The 13,730-nt window shown below is 29.8% G+C and overlaps 1 protein-coding gene across 1 annotated transcript in view; it reads right to left on the reverse strand.

The window, feature by feature from the left end:
- The window catches only part of RhoGAP102A (Rho GTPase activating protein at 102A), a 449,504-nt gene that overhangs the window by 320,805 nt on the left and 114,969 nt on the right, over positions 1-13,730 (reverse strand). The window lies entirely within an intron of this gene.

Below are 13,730 nucleotides of genomic sequence, written 5' to 3' on the forward strand. Positions count from 1 at the left end.
CCTCAATGTGTATGTTGTTCTTATGAGGAGGGTCTATTTTTCAGTCACTCTGTAGTTAATTTTAATGTAGATAAAATTAAACATAAATGCAAGAATAATTAAATAAAATTAAACAGAAATTAAACTAGAAAATCCAAAAATAATACGATTCTAAATTATAATTTTCAATTAATATTATAATCAGATGTTTCACCAAATCTATTACATATACACATATGTAATAATATTTATTAAATTATATATACATTTTTTTAAAAGTACGTACAATTTTATTTCACTCACTAATAACTTCTAATTTTTTTCATATTTCTTTTTTTTTATTGTTATTATTGAATTATTGTGTATTGTAATTTTTTTAAAACAACGGGTTAATAATTATTAATAAATTAATATATTTAAATTAAAAGTTAAAAAAAGGAGATGAAGTGTAATTCGAGCCGATGTGCCTTCCCTTGTAGATGCAAATATTTCATTAATTAATTTTTTATTTGGCTATAACTCTGGAAGCAATGAAAATAAGTACCACTTATGATATATCGTTCAAAAGCTCTCAATAAAGGCGTATTACTGCAGAAGTCCAAATTCAAACTTTTTAGAATTTAGGGTTTTTCTGGACAGTTTTGTTTCAGCCTATTGCAATCAAAAGGGGAGGTGCACAACTAGAGTTACAAAAGTTTTAAATCCAAAATTTCAACATCCTACGGTTCGTTTTTGAGTTATGTGAGATACATACGTACGTACAGACGTCACGGCGGAACTGGTCAAAACGGATTTCAGGGATGGTCAAAATGGATATTTCCATTGAAATCTGAAAACCGAATTTTTTCGCGATCACAATACTTCCTTTACTTTGTAAAAGAAAGTAAAAACGACAATAAATCGAACTAAAAAAAGGAAAACAAGGTATGAAAATAAAGGACTAAAGATCGTTATACAGTATTTAATTAAAGATAATAATGGGTGGTCAATCAACTTTCAAACAGTTTAAATATATTTTTCATGTTGTAGAAATTGCAGACATTTAAGGTTGTCCAATGGTTAATATCGATAAGAAAGTTTTATCCTTCAATGAAAATATTTAAATGCAGTCGGTGGTCTCTGAATAATAATTATTCTATATAAAAAGCCTCCCAACTGCATTTAAAAATTTTCTTTGAAGAACTTTTCTTATCGATGTTAACTATTAGAAAACCTTAAATGTCTGCTATTTCTACAACATGAAGAATATATTTAAATAAATTAAAACTGTCTGAAAGTTGATTGGTCACCCATTATTTTATTTAATTAAATACTGCATATCAGTGTTCAGCCCTTTATTTCCATATCTTGTATTCTTTTTTTTTAGTTTGATTTATTGTCGTTTTTTAGTTCAATTTATATATTTTGTTTTAATTTTTTGGCAGTCGTGTTTTATTGGTTTTATAATTTAATACTTTTTCGTGATCATCGAGAATAAATTCACGATTCAAAAACTTATGGATATAACGTATTTAACGTACTGACCCAAATGAGTAAATTGGCGTATACCAATCTAATCTTACAGATTTCTCAAGCGATTGAGTTCCTCGAGAGATTTTATATCATACGGATCACACAGCAATTTTCTATGATCCAAAAAACGAATGGTTAAACTATCCCAATTGTCTCACCTGACTCAGTGCTACGTAGGCCTGGCCCTTGGCAAAGATGTGAATGCTCAGATCTATAACAGCTCTATTCTAGGGTAGTCCATTGTAGTTTATGCACCGTTACAGTCCAGCACAATATTAATGGCAGCATACGCCGTTACACTTTCCCCTGTCACCATAAAACATAAATTCAACAACAGTGGGCTCGGTCCTTAATCCGATGCTGACAGCATTACCTCTAAGCGCACTGTCATCAAACTCTACATAGACCGTTTGTGGGAGCTCTCCCGGCTCAGTCTGGTCTCGGCGTAGCGCAGGGCACTCGATTTTTCAGAGTACATCAGTTAATTTTTGTTCTGGTTTTGTTCTACCATAATTTTGTATTATACTAGCAAATACTCCGTTTGAATTTTGAAAATCGAAAGATTGGTTGCGAAGTATACAATTTTCGAATAACTTTGATCTTTAGATTAAAAAAAAAAAAATTAGCCTTCAACTTATTAACAAATACTCCGTTTGAATTTTGAAAATAGGACGATTGCTTGCAGAGATATTATAAGAACACCCTGTTGCACCTTCCATAACAGCGCCCCAGGGGCACCCTATTTGTTACCGGTTGACGGTGATGATTGATCTAGCCTCGCACGAGGTTCCCGCATCACTTTACTCACATGCAGCCTCACATGCAGTTCCCACGGGAAGCTCATTATTATTAAACATAGATTTTGATTGTACAAATCTTTTTTTTAAATTTATTTAATAATCTTCTATTTATCGTTAATTTAATTCTATTATTTTTGCAATATTATTCACTCGATCGACTTGAATCATTCAATTCAAACCAAGCTAACACAGTGATAGAGGCTCACAGTTCTCAGTTCATTCAAGTTTGTGCTTTAACCGATACATCTCTATTATTACATACATATCTACACACACACACACACACACCATGCGCGCGCGCGCACACACACACACACATATATATATATATATATATATATATATATATGTTTGAGATTCCTGATTCTTATATTTGAGATTCCTGTTAACGTAAAGATTCGAACGCGGTATCATACATCTAAATCGGTTTGGCCGTTGATCTGCTACGATGGAATAAACATACACACATACGTATGTTCCAATTATATTAGGATGTATGTATATACACCCTAAATACATTTCACTCCGTTTTGGGCAGTCATGTAATAAAAAGATGATTAAATACAATGCATCTGAGGTTTCTGTATCCGCTGTTTTCTATTTGGAAGATTATGTACATAGGAAAAACTTTTAGATTTAGCAACATAAACACCATACATAATGTTTTATTTTACCATTCACCCGTACTTCACCGGTGACAATCACTGATATCGCGGAATTCTCTCGATTGAATATAGCTAAAGGCACTTCAAACAAATTAATTAAATAATATTTGAAATTTTTTATCGTAATTGGGATAAACATACCACCATTCACGGGATTTGTTTGATTAGCTACAGTTTTATAAATAATTCTTCTACTAGAATGTTATTTGCTACGCTATATATTAATAAATTGTTTTTTAACTGTTAATCTTCGCCTTACTTTTGTTTTATTCCGTCGAAATTTCAAACCTTTTTTTTTTTTTACAACAATATTTCAGTTAATTTAATTTACTTTTAATTATTACTCTTTAAATTCGTTAATTTATATAGACAATTTGTTAATATAGCTCGGTTTTCATAAAATTAATTTTTCATGATTATTTCAATTAAATTATATTTTCTCAAATTACTTTTAAATTAATTTTTTTCTGTATGAATACTAGTAATTTGTATACATAGTATGTGTGATTTTGCTGTTTAGGAGCATATACAACCAAAGTAAAATACGTTTACTATTTTAAAACCTTTTTATATTTTTATAAATATTTTATCTATTTGTATATATTTTACCCTTGAATACTTTAATTAAATTTTAGTTTTACATTTAAATGTCAGGAAAAGATTTTTGAAAGTGTATGTTTGGAGTCTCGCTTTATGTGGAAGTGAAACAGGGACAATCGGAGTATCTGAGAAGAAAAGATTAGAAGCTTTTGAAATGTGGTGCTATAGGAGAATGTTAAAAATCAGATGGGTGGATAAAGTGACAAATGAAGAGGTATTGCGGCAAATAGATGAAGAAAGAAGCATTTGGAAAAATATAGTTAAAAGAAGAGACAGACTTATAGGCCACATACTAAGGCATCCTGGAATAGTCGCTTTAATATTGGAAAGGACAGGTAGAAGGGAAAAATTGTGTAGGCAGGCCACGTTTGGAATATGTAAAACAAATTGTTAGGGATGTAGGATATAGGAGGTATACCGAAATGAAACGAGTAGCACTAGATAGGGAATGTTGGAGAGCTGCATCAAACCAGTCAAATGACTGAAGACAAAAAAAAAAGAAAAAGTTTTACATTTGAGAAAAAAAGCTTTCCACAATTTTATTTTATTATTTTTAAAAAAAAATCATTATGTTTCCATTATCGTATACATAATTAAGATAATTGGTTTGTTATATATTTTATTATGAAAGCAGATTCTACCATTATTTATTAAAAGTATAATAATTCTAACACGTTATCATTATTTCATTCTCAGATAATTATAATATTAAAAAACTATCCTGATAATTTTTATTAATATTTATTCATTTTTTACTGTTCAATATTAACTTCCTTTTATAAAATAAGATATTGTTTGTTGAGAAATATAAGTTCATGATATTATAAATGGCATCGCTGAGCGTACGGTGACAGAAATTAAGTGTATTAAAAAGATTTTACATTTACTTGAAATTTATTAATTTGATTCATTATAGATCAAAATATTCTATATGTACAAAAATAAATAAATTATAATCAAATTAAAATACGCCTCATCTTGTGTTGGAAAAGAATCTATGTATGGTCTAATAAAAACATAGTATTAATAGTACAAGTACTAAATAATGGTTTAAATATTTGGTTCTTGACTGAAAAAAAAAAATGGAAACTATAAATCAGATTTAATATCATTCATAATCGTAATTTTGGAAATTCCATGACCTGGAGAATCGAGCTTTAAAGGTTAGCGACTAAATAATAGCAGACTACTTTAGAAAAATAAAGATCTTTAAAGAAGTTCGTATTGAAGGAAAATATTTTTACAGCCGAATAACTTTTGCCAAAATATATATTTACAATCCGATTCTGGGAAATCCATATTTTCTGAATTATGTACGTAAATTTATTCTATAATTACTTTTTTCTTTCGCATTGTTTATAATACAATTTTTCTAGACTAGAAAGGAGTAAATTATTTTTTGGTTTGTTACTTTACAATAGTTAACTAACTGTCTTTGCGTTGAAAAGGCATTACTCAAGAATTTCTTTCTTTAAATTTTTAGATGTTTAGTATATTATCAGTTCGTATGATGGACAGACAAGCACTTGTATAATTGAGTGTCGCATGCATTTCAGTCGGTTTTAAAAGGATATATGAGAAATCTGTTGGGTTCGGTTAAAAAAATAACAACATATTATTTTACTTTTCTGTAAACGAAACTTGATATGGGAAAAACGTAATCAATAAATAAATGATATAACAGCGTAGTTTGTTTTTAGCATTCAACGGCATATACTGAACGTACTTTATGTACAATGTACATATTTCATTTATGTATACATAATTTATCGTAATTTTGTGTACAGTGTATTTATTTTTAAGTGTATGTATGAATATATTATGTTCTTCTAATCTTTCTTTTCCTTTACTGTACTTACCATTTACAATTCCTTTTAAAAACAAATTTAATTACTCCAATGTGTAAACCTTGCCACTCGATATGTTGTGAGCGTTTAATTCATTGTGCCATATAAGTGCCGGATTCATCAAATAAATGTACAAATATTTATGTAATTAGATAATGTTTTATTTAAATATTTAGTTAATTGTTTGTATTTGTATCTACGTGTAAATATTTTACAATGATTTTGGGTAAATTTTCATATTAACTTTATATTACCTCAATCGGTAAGGTCACTCTAAGACTATACAGAGCGTTCGGAAAGTCGCTGTGCAGTATGTTTTAGAATAAAACAATAAAATTTAAAAAAATACAGGAAGCCGAGTCGAAGCGCGGAACCGTGTAAGGCGAGGATGGCAGCCTTGTTGCTGAGGGCGTCTTGGCTCAGTCATACGCAAGAGTGGCCGGGTTGGGACGTTCCGATGACGTATGTTGGAAGGGCGTGGTTCGGGGGTATGCGTGGGGAGCATACCCGGACCTCAAGAATGTTAGGAACGGGGAGGGTGGCCCTCCTGGGGAGAGATATCTCGGCCATCCAGAAGAGGTGGTCGGGACGCTTCTGTGATCCAGGGGGGATCCCGATGGGAGGCCCAGGGACTGGAGACAGGGTGGGCAGTCTACGCCGCGACACACGGGTGCGACCGAGTCAACGTCTTCTAGACGGTTACCGGTCGCCCCTTGTTGTGTTTAAAAAAGTTTGATAAAGTATGCTTTAGAATAGAATATGTAGTTCATTCTGTTCTTTTGGCATTAGGTTGGTTGCCCTGTGGGCTCGTTGGGCGTTGTTTAGTAATAGACAAAAACATCAGTTTTTGAGTTGCGGTTGAACGTACTTAGTTTCGTTTCATTTAACGGAATCAGTTGTTGCAAGAGAAGTAATGGTTCTTTTGATAGAGGAACGCATTTTTCTCCTTAAACATGTCTTTCGCAAAGGTGACAAGTATACTGATTCAATGAAACACAAATTTTCTGAAAAGTTTCCAAATACCCTGTTCCTCATCGCAATGCAATTTAAAATCTTACCGAAAGTTTTCGGGCGATAGGCTCTGTTGAAGACGCTGATCGAAGTGGAACACAACTAAACTAAACGAACAGAAGCTGCTTGATAATTCGGATGCTATAGCTGAAAGTTCATCAAAGTCAATGCGTAAATTAGCACAGCCGCAAGATATCGGACTTGCTACCGCACATAAAACTGTAAGAAAAGAACTGAAAACTTTTCCTCTACAAAGCAATCTGTAATCAAGATTTGAAAGTTACAGATCATGCCAAAAGTCTAAATTATTGTTAATGGTTTACACGTTTTATCGATTAAAATTCCGTAGGTAAACTCGATATTACGTTTTTCAGATGAAACCATGTTTCATCTGAGAGGGTATTAATACACAAAATACACAAATACGGTCGATAGCTAACTCCCGTGAATTACACGAACAATCTGTATACGAAGCGAAAATTGGAGTCTGATTCGGTATGAGTAGAACGCGCATTGTGAGTCTGATATCTTTTGATAATACAATTAATAGTGATCGTTATTGAAACTTCATTAGTCGGTTAATAGAAGTGGAAATCAATCACGGTTGGTTCCAACAAGATGGCGTCACAGTGCACACAGATAACAAGTCAATGACTTTTTTACGAAATACCTTTGGTGAACGAGTCATTTCGAAAGGTTTGTGGCTTGCATGACCGCTCGATCTGACTCCCTTTTTTATTCTGTTCTATAGGGAGCAGCGAAACAAACAGTATATCGCAACAGACCATGCACGATTAAGAAACTCAAAACCGCAATAACGGCATACGTACGAAATATTCCAGTACATCAGCCGGTTAAAATGTTTCAAAACAAATTAAAACGTATGCAGTATTGTATTGATATTGGAGCACATCATTTTCAACACATTTTATAAACTATTCTAGTCATTATAATATGAGTTTCTATAAAATAATGAGATAGAAATACAAAGTAATAATTAAAAAAGTCTCGTCATTACAGTTTCATTATTCCAGTACACATCAACTTTTCGAGGCACCGGGTTGTTAACTTCTCTTTTTCTGTTTAGCCCTCGCAACCACCGTAAGGAATTTATTTAGAGGATGAATGAGGATGATATGTATGAATATAAATGAAGTGTAGTCTTGTACAGTCTCAGTTAACCATTCCTGAGTGTGTGGTTAATTGAAACCCAACACCATAGAATAGAACATTGGTATCCACGATCTAGTATTCAAATCCGTATATACTAGGATTTGAACCATAGAACTCTCGACTTTGAAATCAGCTGATTTGCGATGACGAGTTTAACCAGTAGACCAACCCGGTGGTGGGTAATTGTGTTTTTAACTGAACGACAATATTTTTTTTGAGAAAGTAATTGTCAAGTAAAAGAACTAATTTAGATATGACAACTAGTTAAAAAGAAGAAATGGTACACGTGCTTCCATGTTCGAACATCCACATTTTGTTAATATTCTATCCTCAATTTATATATAGGAACCTATAACTTCTGGGTTCTCAAATTTTTTTACGTATGATAATTTATGTTAAAGTTTAATTTTATTATTGGTGATATCCTGTCGGATGTATAATATTTCGATTTTTTTTGTTGCGATTTTGCCAAGATAGTATATTCAGTTAACACAGGCATCATATCATCAAAGAGTTCAAATCCGCGACGTTTATAATCTGCCAGACATAAAAAGACTGATGTACTCGTACAACCATTTGTCATAGTCTATTTTCCAATCTTTTTTGTATACTTTGTTTACATATAAACATAATATTCCTTTCATTGTATATTTAATAATTATTTTGAAAATAATTGAAGATATTTTTAAAATTATATAATAATTATTATGTTTTTTATATAATATTTAATGAATTGTTTTATCAGTCGTTAATTAATCGTCTGGTAACTTAAACTAACAGAAAATAAAAATATATTTATATACATATATTAATTAAATTTCTGTAACAATCATCTTAGATATTCGAATTATTCAATGTCAAAGGGTGATTTTAATCTTATGAGTGATATCACGAACTGCTATGTAAGTCATACGTATCACTGAGTAAGTCGTATTAAGCAGAGATTTGATGACTTCTTTTGATTCGTTGTTAGAAGAATTAGATTAAATGGAAAGGGTGGATAATTTATTTTCAATAAATTGAAAATATTTTTTTGAAATATTTAAAAATCTGTTTGCTTGACCTTTTTATTAACATTTTTAAAAAGTTTTCCGTATTTTTTAAATTTACAAAGTTGTTACATTTTTCTTTTTCCTTCCCTTCTCTTTTTAACAATGATAATTTTTGCAATTTTATCTGATCGATCCAATTCCTTCTTCTTAAGTAAAGGTTTTAAGTTGTATGTGAAAATAATATTTTACAAATTGAAAATGATATTATTTATAATACTTTGTTTAGTATCTTCGAAAGTAAACATATTTAAGTTATTACTTTATAAAATGATAAGCGTATATTGTAATTTGTCAGTTGAGAACCGGGTGATAGCAGCAAGTAAGCTATGTGTTCGTATCGTTTATTTGGTCAAAACCCCGATAGAAATCCGTTGCTTTCAGCGTAACCTCACTGGAAACGAGATGAGAATAAGATTATATTACGTTTTTATCTGATATAAATGGAATGGTTTCTGCAAGTTCCACTGCCCATGGCAACATGTGAGAACCAGGAAGATAACCAATGAGCTTTCCAAAAATTCAGCTGACACTAAATTTTTCAGATTTTCCGCTACGTAAGCTATGGCTAACTGCACGGATTAACCCACCGGGTTGGTCTAGTGTTGAACGCGTTTTCGCAAATCAGCTAATTTGGAAGTCGAGAGTTCCAGCATTCAAGTCTTAGTAAAGTCAGTTATTTTTATACGGATTTGAATACTAGATCGTGTATACCGTGTTTCGGTTTCAATTTACCACACATCTCAGGAATGGTCGAACTGAGTCTGTACAAGACTACACGTCATTTACACTCATACATATCATCCTCATTTATCCTCTGAACGGTAATTCCTGGAGGCTAAACAGGAAAAGAAAGAAAGAACTACACGGATTGGTACATAAGTGATTACGTTGAATTTAAGTAGCGATTAGCGAATGATATGTGGCTTGATATACATCTATAAGGTTAGGTGCGTAGATTCATTTGTTGTAGTTTCAATGCATTACGGCACTACGGAATAATCTGCCAGCATTATCTATCATAAAGTAAAGAGGAAAATACATTTTATTAGATGAAATACGTATAATCTTTTTAAAAGTTTAACATAAACGTTTATGTAGGTAGTAAATAAATTTTATGTGGTTTAACTAGAAAAATATATTCTGTATTCAGAACGCCAAATGTCTTGAGTACAAATCCGATCCCGACTTTATCCTTAAGAACCCCTTCAGTACAAAGTTGAGATTTAAATTTGCTTCACTTAGCAGTATAATTAGAAATAGAGATATTTCCTGTGCCGGATAATTCAAGGTATTCAATGCGGTATAAACATGATATACCTTGAATCTGTTACAGGGCAGAAATGGGGAGTAGTAAGAAATACTAGACTGGAAATATTGCAAAAAAACTTTTATTAAGAGAGGATTAATTTATAGAGATGCACATCTAATTATATTTTTTATTTTGAACTGTCGTTTTGTATATTTTCTTATACGCTATTAAAAGAAGTCTTGAATATTTACACAATGTTTTATTCGTTACTACAAAGATAAATATTTAGATTATTACTAAAAGAGCTTATAAAAAGTATTATGATATTTTGACTGTTGTTCTTTAAATGTAAACTTTTATGTTCATATAAAATTTTTAACTCTTAAAGAACACCTGGGATTTTACCAAGTGATTTGAAAATCTAAGGATTTTAAATAATATAAAAAATAAATTTTAAACAGATATTAAGATTTTCTATATATAAAAATCACAAATTTGTATTACATAAGCTTTTAATTAGCTTTTATGATTGTATTTAAAGTAATGAAAATGCAATTTTTATTAAATTGGTTTTTGAAGATTAAGTTATAAGTACTATACAAATAAGTATTCGTATATAGGATACGAATACTTATACTGCAAGTAAATATTCAATATTTACTGCAAGTAAATATTCAATATATAAACAAAAATATTTTCTACGAGTAATGAAAACGAAAAGAGAATATCTATGTTTCATCGCTAAGTGTCTACGTTGGTAGAAATAAAATGGAAATATTTCGGAAAAGGTGAATTAAGTTAAGGAATATATGAATGGAAAAGGAAAGATCTGTGCTTGTTAAGTAAGTATTAAGCATACATGAAATTGTAGGTATGGTTTAATATTTTAATTGCACTATCTCTGACGGTATTTAGGCCACAAGTATTGTGTAAAAGTTTGTTGTTTTTTTAATCAAAATTATTTTGCTTTAGAATAATCATTTTTGTCACTTTGTAGGAAAAAAAGGTGTAACTTTAAACTTATGATTATTATTACAAAAATTGATCTTTATTTTTTTTTTATAAAAAATAGAAACAGTAGTATATAGGAAAGAAATCTTTCGAAATTAATTACTACGTAGACACTCATGAAGACCGTAAACAACAAAAAACGTTACATCATATGTTTCAGGTATTGTATTTTGTAAGAGTTTAATACTTCTTCTATGTTTTATTTTGTGTATTGATTTTGTTTGAAGACCTAATTCACCATACTATTAATAAGAATTTATGAGATTATAAGAAATTATGAGATAATAAGAATTTATCAGGTTTACCCTGGGGAGCTTAGGGAATCTGCACACACCCAGCAAACTCGCCGAACGAAAAGAAATTATACTTTTACGAGTTCTCTGTTTACAAAGAAAAAAATCCCTGATTAATGTTTGTTATAGTTTAGTCAATTCCAACCGAAGAACTTCGAATACATTAAATTACAAAACCCTTTCAAAATTTCGGTTGCATCTCTGAGAATTATGTGTAAAAATTTGAATTTTTACTTCCTTTTACGAAGTAAGGGAAGTATTATGATCGAGAAAAATTTCGGTTTTCAGATTTCAACGGAGATATCCATTTTGATTAGTTTCGGTGTGACGTCTGTATGTATGTATGTATCACGCATAACTCAAAAACGATTAGCCGGAGGATGTTAAAATTTTGGTTTTAGAACTGTTGTAACATCTAGTTGTGCACCTTCCCTTTTGATTGCAATCGACTGGACCAAAAGTGTCTAAAAAAAACCCAAAATCCTAAATGAGGGCTACGTAGCCCTCATTGAGAGTTTTTCAGTGATGATACATCATAAGTGGTACATATTCAATTTTAATTAATGAAATATTTGGATCTAAAAGTGCAAGCACATCGGTTCGAATCGGATTTCATCTCTTTTTTTTAACATTTTTTTTTTTTTTAATACATTTATTTATTAATAATTATTAACCTCTGTTTGTAAAAAAAAAAACTTTTACAATAAATAATAATAATTTAATAACAGTAAAAAAAAAATATAAAAAGTATCAGAAGTTATTAATTAAATAAAATTTTACACACTTTTCATTTTTAAAAATCTCATGTAGACACCACATGACTTCCTTGTACGCCTATTAAATTACATATAAATATTTTTTTAAATGAAAAGTATATAAAATTTTATTTCATTAATAACTTCTGATATTTTTTTTATTGTTATTATTGAAATATTATTTATCGTAAAAAAATTTTTACAATCATAGGTTAATAATTAATAATAAAACTACATATTTAAATTTAAAAAAAAAAATATATATATATATATATATATATGAAATAAAGGTTCTAAGCAAATTTACAGAAACAGAACGAACGTATTTGTAGAATTCTATAAGTTATTATAGGCCTTATTAACTCTAAATCCTTAGAAACAGCAGATGATAATTCCTGTTTTGTTAAATTCCTTAAGTTTTTTTTTTTGAAGGTATTAAATGAACAAATTTTCACAACTTAATGCTGATCAAGAATAATATTGCTTAAAACGATCAAAATGTTAGAGTGTATTTCAATCAGTTCTTAACATTTTGAACATGACCTGCAGTTCATTTATTACTAATAGAGACCGAAAATGGATTGCTAAAGGTTACTTACAATTGAAGCAGATGTACTGACAAAGATGCTGTCAGAACAGTAACTTATCCAGCTAAGGGAGAATATAAGTTTAATGAATCACAGGAAATATACAGGATGGTAAGTTAGGAATTAAAAATTGCACTTCTGTGGACTCAGTAAAGAAGAAACGGTTTTAAATTTTTTGGTACAGTAATTTTATATTTATTAATTTTCCTTGTATTTCTTTTCATATGTTGATTAGAATAGAAAGTTAATACTTTTATAATCTTAATTCTATCAACCACCATAACCATAAGTGGTAGTGCCTCACCCTTTCATCCAGAAGGTTCGAGGTTTGAAATTTTGAGGACGACAAAAATTCATTTCTTATTCAAAAATAAAAGTGACTGTAATGAGCGTTAGCACTTTAATTTATTTCCTGAAAAAAATAAATTCTGTTTAAGTGTGACTATAATTAATAAAAATTTAAATCAGGTTTTAGAAAATATAATAATTTTCTCAGGATCCAACGGATTCTTTTATTAAAAATAAAATAATCATTAATTGTTGTTTCGTTAATGACGAAACAAATATAAATCATCGATCTATCTGTATTTGTATATGTTATTTATATTTCCTGTTTTTAACTCATTTTTAATAAATTAATTATTTATCGCCAATTTTCTGGTAATTATTTTTTCTTTTCCAATTGCGAATTAGTTGAGAATTTTACAGTTTTTCGGAGAAATGAACGTTTTTCGAAAGCACTCCTATTATAAACTATATAGTTAAAGATTAAGAAGAGTACACATACTATGATTGTGTTAGGGATTTCAAAATCAAAATGTGGTTTTTATGGTGATAACCTATCAGAATCGCTACTACTTGATTTTATTTTGAAATCAGTGTATGGTTAATTCTCATCGGGCTTGTATTTATGCTTTTGATTCTCTTATTGGTATAATTTTTAATGTAAATTAAATTAATTGTTAAATGAAAAAGATTGTTTTATATAGAAGTTTTCATGAGAATGAATATTAAGATTTTATTATGTTGCATGTATAATTTACTTCAAATCAAGATTGCTACATATATTCTGTATTGATATATAAATTAAATTAATAATAAGTGTGGATATTAATTTTATTTCTGGTATTTTACACAATTTGACACGCTGTCGTCTCTTTAATACTAACAGGACATGTAGGTTGATTTATCATTTT

Source organism: Lycorma delicatula, chromosome 2, assembly GCF_047948215.1.
Source record: "Lycorma delicatula isolate Av1 chromosome 2, ASM4794821v1, whole genome shotgun sequence".
Classification (NCBI taxonomy): Eukaryota; Metazoa; Arthropoda; class Insecta; order Hemiptera; family Fulgoridae; genus Lycorma; species Lycorma delicatula.